The sequence below is a fragment of the Tigriopus californicus genome, chromosome 12 (genome assembly GCF_007210705.1).
Source record: "Tigriopus californicus strain San Diego chromosome 12, Tcal_SD_v2.1, whole genome shotgun sequence".
In the NCBI taxonomy this organism is placed as follows: domain Eukaryota; kingdom Metazoa; phylum Arthropoda; class Copepoda; order Harpacticoida; family Harpacticidae; genus Tigriopus; species Tigriopus californicus.
Window position 1 is genome coordinate 1,191,250 of NC_081451.1, and position 7,634 is coordinate 1,198,883.

At 41.8% G+C, this 7,634-nt stretch overlaps 1 long non-coding RNA gene across 1 annotated transcript; it reads right to left on the reverse strand.

Annotated features, from left to right (window-relative positions):
• Positions 1–321: 321 nt before the first annotated feature.
• On the reverse strand, positions 322–1,628 carry LOC131892288 (uncharacterized). The gene is made up of 2 exons (XR_009374543.1): positions 725–1,628; positions 322–655 (listed from the first exon to the last, which is right to left on the reverse strand). It is a non-coding gene; the product is annotated as an uncharacterized LOC131892288 (long non-coding RNA).
• Positions 1,629–7,634: the final 6,006 nt, after the last annotated feature.

Genomic DNA, 7,634 nt, shown 5'->3' on the forward strand with positions numbered 1-7,634 from the left:
ACTTTCAAACACTCTGGAAACTCTGATTGATCAAATGAACGTTGCATTAAGTAAAAAAAACACTGGAGCAAGCACATTTGAACATTTGCTCAAGAATTTTCCCGTGATGCCGTCAGGTCCCGGGCAGTCAGAAGGCTCATTGCTTGAAGGCTCATTGTCAGAAGGCTCATTGTCAGAGGGCTCATTGTCAGAAGGGTCATTGTCAAATGTGTTTTCATGGGCTAACTGCCAGAGCAAAATTAAGGTCTCCATTGAGAATGAACAGTTGATAGAGGAGAGTACAATGATCTAGGAGGTCAGGTCAAGTCAATAATACATGAGTAATTTTACAACTACATATCTATTTGATATTCATCGCTTTCATATCCAAATAATTCAAAGTCAATTTGATAATGATGCAGAAGAAGGCGGATTTGCTCCTTCTTCAATTCCTTAAAATACTCCAAAGTTTTTTCGCGAATTGTGCTCTCTTGTGATGTTTGAAGGGCGGAATTGGCTCGAATAGTTAAATTGAAAATATTAGGGCGGTGAAGCCGTTCTTGTATATAAATCATATCAGATTGAAATTCGTCCAAGGTTCCAATCACGTCAAAGGAAACGTTGCAAAAGCCACACTGGTCATAGAACGGCTGCCAATGGTGATTGACTTTGCAATCTGCTAAAGAACACGAGCTTTCGAATTCGTACAAAACGTGTTGTATAAATGAATTGAAGCTCAAGTCACCATAAGTCTTTGTAATTTTTTTTCGCCAAAATGTGAAGCGCTCATCTCTTGTAGAATTGATCTTGTCTTCAAAAGCTGATGCCAGCCTGCAAATGCAAAAATATTTTGTTTGATCAGGTTGGTTGTCAAAGCCACAAACATCTTTCACGTTAGCTGAATGGATTTTTATGAAATTTCAATTGAAAACGGGACTAAAGACACTGACACTGTCTATTATCATAATAATTCATTTGCTATACACAGACAGATGTTTTGGATAGATTCAAGGCACAAAAACGTGGTTACATAATTGCTCGAAGGTTAATCTGATCAGAAATGGAGTTGATTTTGTTGATCAATGATACCCAGGTATCGAGGGTTGGTCTGCAAAGGTTCGGAGGAAGTTATCCAGATCTTCTTTGAATTTGAGAAGGGATTTTTTTCTAGGACAGATGACCCACAGGGAGAGAGGCAGTTTGTGGTAGAGTTTCGGTCCTCTCTCAAGAAATGAGTGGTGCATGATTGATTTAGTAGTCGCATTCTTGTTGTATCTCCAATGAGATTAGATATGTACATGTGACACGTTCATTATTTAAGAGTATGTTTTATTTAAGCAAAGGAGGAGCACTGTACACTGAAGTCTGGATTAGGACTTAACTTTTAGGGGCATTGGTATGTGATTATATACAAAAGGTGGGGTCATTTGTTACCAACTGCCAGGGTATCTCTGCCAATGCACTTTCTAACAAAAGCCAGCGGTCGGATAGCGATCTTAATACCCCGAATTATGATACTTCCAGCTTGCTGATTGGTGGGTTTTGCAAGCTGGATCCTTGCACTTGTCATCACGTGATCTTTGCCAAAAACCTGTTTCAGGTGTTTATCCCCAAAACGTTTTCGTATTCTAGTCCAGTTGTCTTCTAGAATATTCGTTGGAACTGGTTTCCGGAGTTCCTGGAAACGGCCGTTTTACTACAACATACTTAATGATGATNTGTTCCCGTGTTTGATGCCATCGTAGCAAGTAGCTTCTGAAGAGTGGTCTGATACAACGAGTTTGCACTTGTAATTCCACCTTCATATGCATCAAACTCTGCAGGTGTCAGTTCCTGCAGCCTTAAGAGAGTCTTCAACACCTTTTCGAAAGCATCCTTTAAGTCACCGGAAATACTTTCCAACTCTGCTGCCGCCAGAGAAGAAGGTTTGTCAACAACAAACTCGCACAATCGTTGAGCGTTGTTCACCACACGGGTTAAATGTCCTTTGTATCCTCTCAGGGAGGCATTTAAAGACTTACTTTCCTCGTTGGCTGTCATTATCACGGAACGCGTCTTAACACTTTAGTTTCACTGTAATATTGAATGTTTTGGTAGCTTACGATTTTCACTACTTTCACAATCTCAATTGTCACAAAATCCTGCCGACTGCGCCATGTTATGTTATGGACGCGTGGAGAACAGACAGACGATGTACTCTGGTTGAAGCTCTATTGCAAACTGTTTATTGAACGGTAGTTGGGGCATGGATACAAGAGATCGTATATACACAGAGAGCATATATGAAGAACGAGAGAGCATGATGCATAAGCATGGCGTAAGCCGTGATAACCTAAATAAGGAATAACACTACAAATGTGGACCTGAAATTCACTTTGCTGGGTTCGTTATTAATGAGAGGGGCGTGCGTCCAAATCGTCCAAATCCTGAAAAATACGCGGCAATTTCAAATTTCCCCGTCCCTTCTAACATCACCAACATGAGTTCGTTTTGCGGATTGGCGAATCAATTGGGCCAGTTTGTGCCAGATCTGGCTCATATTCTCGAACCTCTTTGCCCTCTCCTTAGTACTCGGGTTGAATTCCAGTGGCTCCAGGAACATGAAAGGGCCTTTTCGCACGCCAAGGCTACACTATCAGATCCAGATGGACCAGTCCTAGCCCATTTCAATCCCGTCCTGCCTACTTCTCTATTGACCAATGCTTCAAGATTGAAGGGTTTGGGATATGCTTTGATCCAAACAACGGAATCTGGGAGGATAGTCCTTATCCAATGCGGTTCACGGGTGGTATCCTCCGCTGAAAGCCGTTATGCGGTTTGTGAACTAGAAGCCACGGCTATTAAATGGACCATGATTAAATGTCGATTATATTTAGTGGGAATCAACTTTGTGGTAATGACGGATCATAAACCGTTACTCAGAATCTTCAATGGAGCAAACTTATCCGCGGTAGAGAATCCCCGTCTTCAACGTATTTTAAGCTCGATTTCTGGGATCACTTGAGCTTAAATGGATTCCTGGAAAACTCCACATCATCGCTGATGCCTTGAAGTTCCACTGAGGTGGGGCTGGAAAGAGTTGAAGAATTGTGCTCAGGAACCTCTAAGTTTCATATCGGTTATTTTCTCGTCTAGTTCTCAATAGTTCTGTATGTTTGTTCTCCCGCTATAAATACCAACTCTTCATAGCTCATACATTTCTTTATTTGAATACCTCGCCCTCTATGCAATAGATAATCGTGGTATACGGCATACGGCAATTAACTTGACAGTTTATTAACAAACAAGATATGCTTACGTCAATTTACCAGCTCTAAATTGGGGTGGCAGATGTTGCCTGTCATCCATAACTCCAAGCAAATATGATTGCAACAATTCTCCGATACCTCTTTGGCGAGGAGAAGTGTGTGTTCATGTTCGTTTGGAAATATCTGGAACACCAAAGTTAGTTTGCAAGATCCATACACCATTTTACAGAGCCATGAAACTAAGGACAGTAACAATAGTAATATTGATCCTGGCTGTTGTTAAAATGCACCTGACTCAAAAATTAAAGAAATGTAGACCAGTTCCAAGCTTTCCGGATGATGCAAGTTATGCACGCTATCAACTCAACTCACTCTGTTCAAGCTTCTTATTGCGGGCAATCTTATGATTGTTGGAAATGGAATCTGAACTTGATGAAAAGGTTTAGGGAGTNACCCACCTTATGAGTACAACTTTTTTGATGTTATGCTGTGATTTTTAAAATTTTCAAAAGGTCTACTTTACCTTGCCCATTCGGCAATATGCAATAAGATTCTCTTCGGAAACCATAAAGCTACCTGCTATGTGATCATCTCTGCGGTGAAGATCTTGACCATACTTTAGACATACGTCATTAACACGTTTACGCCGTTTTTCGTAAAGAATTTCACGGCTTCGCATGAATTTAGCTAAGTCCGTTGAATTTGTGGTTCCGCTTTGTGCTCCTCGCTGTGTATAGTAACTCGGAATGAATGATGAGGCAAATTTTAGGAGGTGACTCGATTGTTCCATCCGTAAATACCCAATGTAATAATTGATGAAGAATATGAGAAGAACGAACAATAAGATCCCCCGCAAACTCAACTTCATTGTGTTTAAGACTAAGTAACAGGATGATCGACTTTAGATCAATTTTGTTTCATGTCTGTCCTAACCACAATTGTGAGGAATAATATTCAAATAAATGAAAAGATATTCCCAAATCTAGCTGATATTCAGCTACTAAAAAAAGACATGACGGATATACGAGATATAATCATGATAATTCAAGGCTTCATGACATTTGCGCTTTCACCTCGCCTCAATCAATCAAATCTTCATGGCTTTTTATGAACAATTGCCAGACATGTGTCAATCAATTTTGGAATGCGATTAAATGTCATTACAAGTACTGCATTGGCTATCCATTTTTATAAGCTACAATTTAATATTCTCAGTTTTCATTGTAAATATCTAAAGCCAATTTTCTATGGAGCCCTAAAAGCTGAATATGATCATAGCCCAAGCAAGTTTAGGATTTTTTTTTCGCCCGTTTTTTTTTGGTTAGAACACTCTGCTTGTGGTTAAGACTTATCAAGACACTGAAACTACAGGATCCATCAAAAAGTTCAAAAATTGGAACAAATAAGATTGGCAAAATACCAACCAAAATCAAACGTAGGTCCTTTTGCATGGAGCCAAATGAACTGAATACGACCATAGACCATATAGTTTTCGGAAATATTTAACGACCCTTTGTTTTCCGAAATTTGCTGGATCTGTGGTCGCATTCAGGACAAAGAGCTCCATGATTTTGGATCCCATTCTAACTTTGGTTACTATATTGCCTATGCTATTTGTTCCAATTATATAATTTTTCGATGGGTGCTGTATTTTCTATATCTCGACAAATATCAACTTTTTGCACAGTGCTCTGATCTTTGTGTGTTTAGGATAATAAACGTTCGACTACGGCAGTTGTCGACAGGACCTAGTTGAGTACATATCTCCTGAATATATCCTATTAATCAGAGTTTTACAACATTGGTGGCAGCTCGATTTTCTTGCTTCTGTCTTTTCTGTTTTATTTCTGCTTTGGCTCCCTCTTGTGTATGAAGGTGAAGGGGAGGGGCTTCTGCGTTAGCAAGATACCCGGATTCCTGAGGAAGGGATCTTTTCCAAAGAAGAAGAATTTCTAATTTCTTTCAATATGTCGAGTGATGAGGAACACCCCGTTGAAGAGAATGCTCAAAAGGAGGCTCCTTCCGGATCCTCACAACATTTCCGTACATCCCCGTATTCTGGGTATCCCGTGAATTCGCATTACACTGGAGNTACCTTCGGAAGCGGGACGTAATGGATCACAGAACCTCATAATATATATGTATTCTGGTTCGAGCGCGCTTATGCAAATGTAGCAAGCGCTCTTCTTGATCTTCGTGTGTTCAGGATAATAAACGTACGACTACGGCAGTTGTCGACAGGACCTAGTTGAGTACATATCTCCTGAATATATCCTATTAATCAGAGTTTTACAACTTTGGTGGCAGCTCGATTTTCTTGCTTCTGTCTTTTCTGTTTTATTTCTGCTTTGGCTCCCTCTTGTGTATGAAGGGGAGGGACTCTGGATTTTCCGACGAGGCAATCCAGCTTCCGCGTTATCAAGATACCCGGATTCCTGAGGAAGGGATCTTTTCCGAAGAAGAAGAATTTCTAATTTCTTTCAATATGTTGAGTGATGAGGAACACCCCCTTGAAGAGAATGCTCAAAAGGAGGCTCCTTCTGGATCCTCACAACATTTCCGTATACCCCCGTATTCTGGGTATCCCGTGAATTCGCATTACACTGGAGAGAAAGGTTCTTCCAAAGAAATGTACACCGTACGTGACTAGGTTAGACGAGTTGAGCGGATCTCAGCCGCCAACAAGTGGGACGACCCCAAAGCGGCAAATTGTGCTCAGTTGATGCTTCAACCTGGAACGCCAGCTGGAATGTGGTACCTTAACAAGGGAGACGAACCTTACATGACTTCGTGGATAAAACTCAAGCTAAAGTTGTTAGCTGAGTTTGCGACATTTGTCAATGCCAGTGATAAAGTTGATATTCTGCGTTCGTTTTCCCAACGAAGCAATGAACTGGTCCCACACTATCTGAACCGAATTCAGGTCGAATATAACAAGTTCGTTGAGGATTTGGATGACGAATTTCTATCAGCCCAGTTTGCTGCTGACACCCAACAATTAGTGGCCTACCGGCAAAGTGTGATCCAGGTGGTTTTAAAATATCACATGGCTTTCTTCTTCCTGTTGGGTCTCAAAGACGACTTGCTGAAGGATGTCACCTAGAACAACTCCAGAACTCTTGAAGAAATGGTGGCTACTGCTCGTTTTTCTGAGCAGGCCCAGATGCAAGGACGGTCCCGCCATACAATTGCCGAAGTGCACCCTGTCCAACAAGAATCGGAGGACAATGGCCTCTCCCCAACAGAAATTGCTCTTATTCGAAAGTTTCGACAAGGTCAATCCAAGCACGGGAACAGCTCAAAAGAAAAAACGAAGCCAATGGATGGAACGAAAAGGACCACGGGCATTTCGTGCTACTTTTTCCTTTGCCCTGGCCACAAGGCCAATGAATGCCGAAAAAGAATTTCAGAGTGATCGGAGGGCAAATGGCGGATGACCATAAACGATGCTGTGTTAACTCAGGATGAGTTCAATAAGCTTCCCCGAGGGCGTCTCCAAACACCCAATCACAATGGCCTTCCCGCCGGCTCACACACGGTAGGCACTATCAACGATGAAGCTGCCTTTGACAAGTATTACGATGGATTTCGTTCGTCAAACTAGTGGAAGGACCTGCGGTCCCGTCTTCCTGTCGGATTGCTGATTATGGCAATTCTGTTCTAGCATCGGTATATAGTGCTTTATCAATATCTAATTCCCCAAGACCGTCGGTATCTTGTTCTTTGCCCGGCGGGCATATTGTTGATGGACTCTATGACACTGGGGCTTCTCTTTCTGTAATCAGTGAAGAAGTGTTTCTCAAGATTCCTGTTCATCTCCGACCCTTGAAGTTGTCGCAACGTGTTGTGTTGCAAGGGGTATCAGGTGTTAAACTATCTTGTTCTGGTATCTACGAGATAAATATCACCGTTATGGGTCGAATTGTTGGAAATCCTTTTCATGTCGTCTCAAATATTTCCTCTCAGCTCATTCTTGGAAATGACTTCATATGCCACCATGGCCTGAGTTTCAATGCCATGTCCGGTGAGCTTTTATTTGGCAGCATTCCTCATGCCAGCACTTCTTTGTGGACAATTGGGTCGCTTACGAGTCGTCAAGAGACCTTTATACCGGCAAACTCATCAGTTTTTCTGCCTGTCCAAGCCTTTGCTCAACCTGGTCTTANATTGGGTCTCTTACGAGTCGTCAAGAGACCTTTATACCGGCAAACTCATCAGTTTTTCTGCCTGTCCAAGCCTTTGCTCAACCTGGTCTTAAGGGACGAGGGGCAGGTTTGGCTCTCACTTCTGTGTCCAGTTCTCGATTCCTGATATGTGGTCACCCAGGTCTTGTGACTCTTGACGTTAATGGGCATAGTGGAATTATGGTCGACAACCTTTTGGACATAGATATTGTCATCCCGAGGC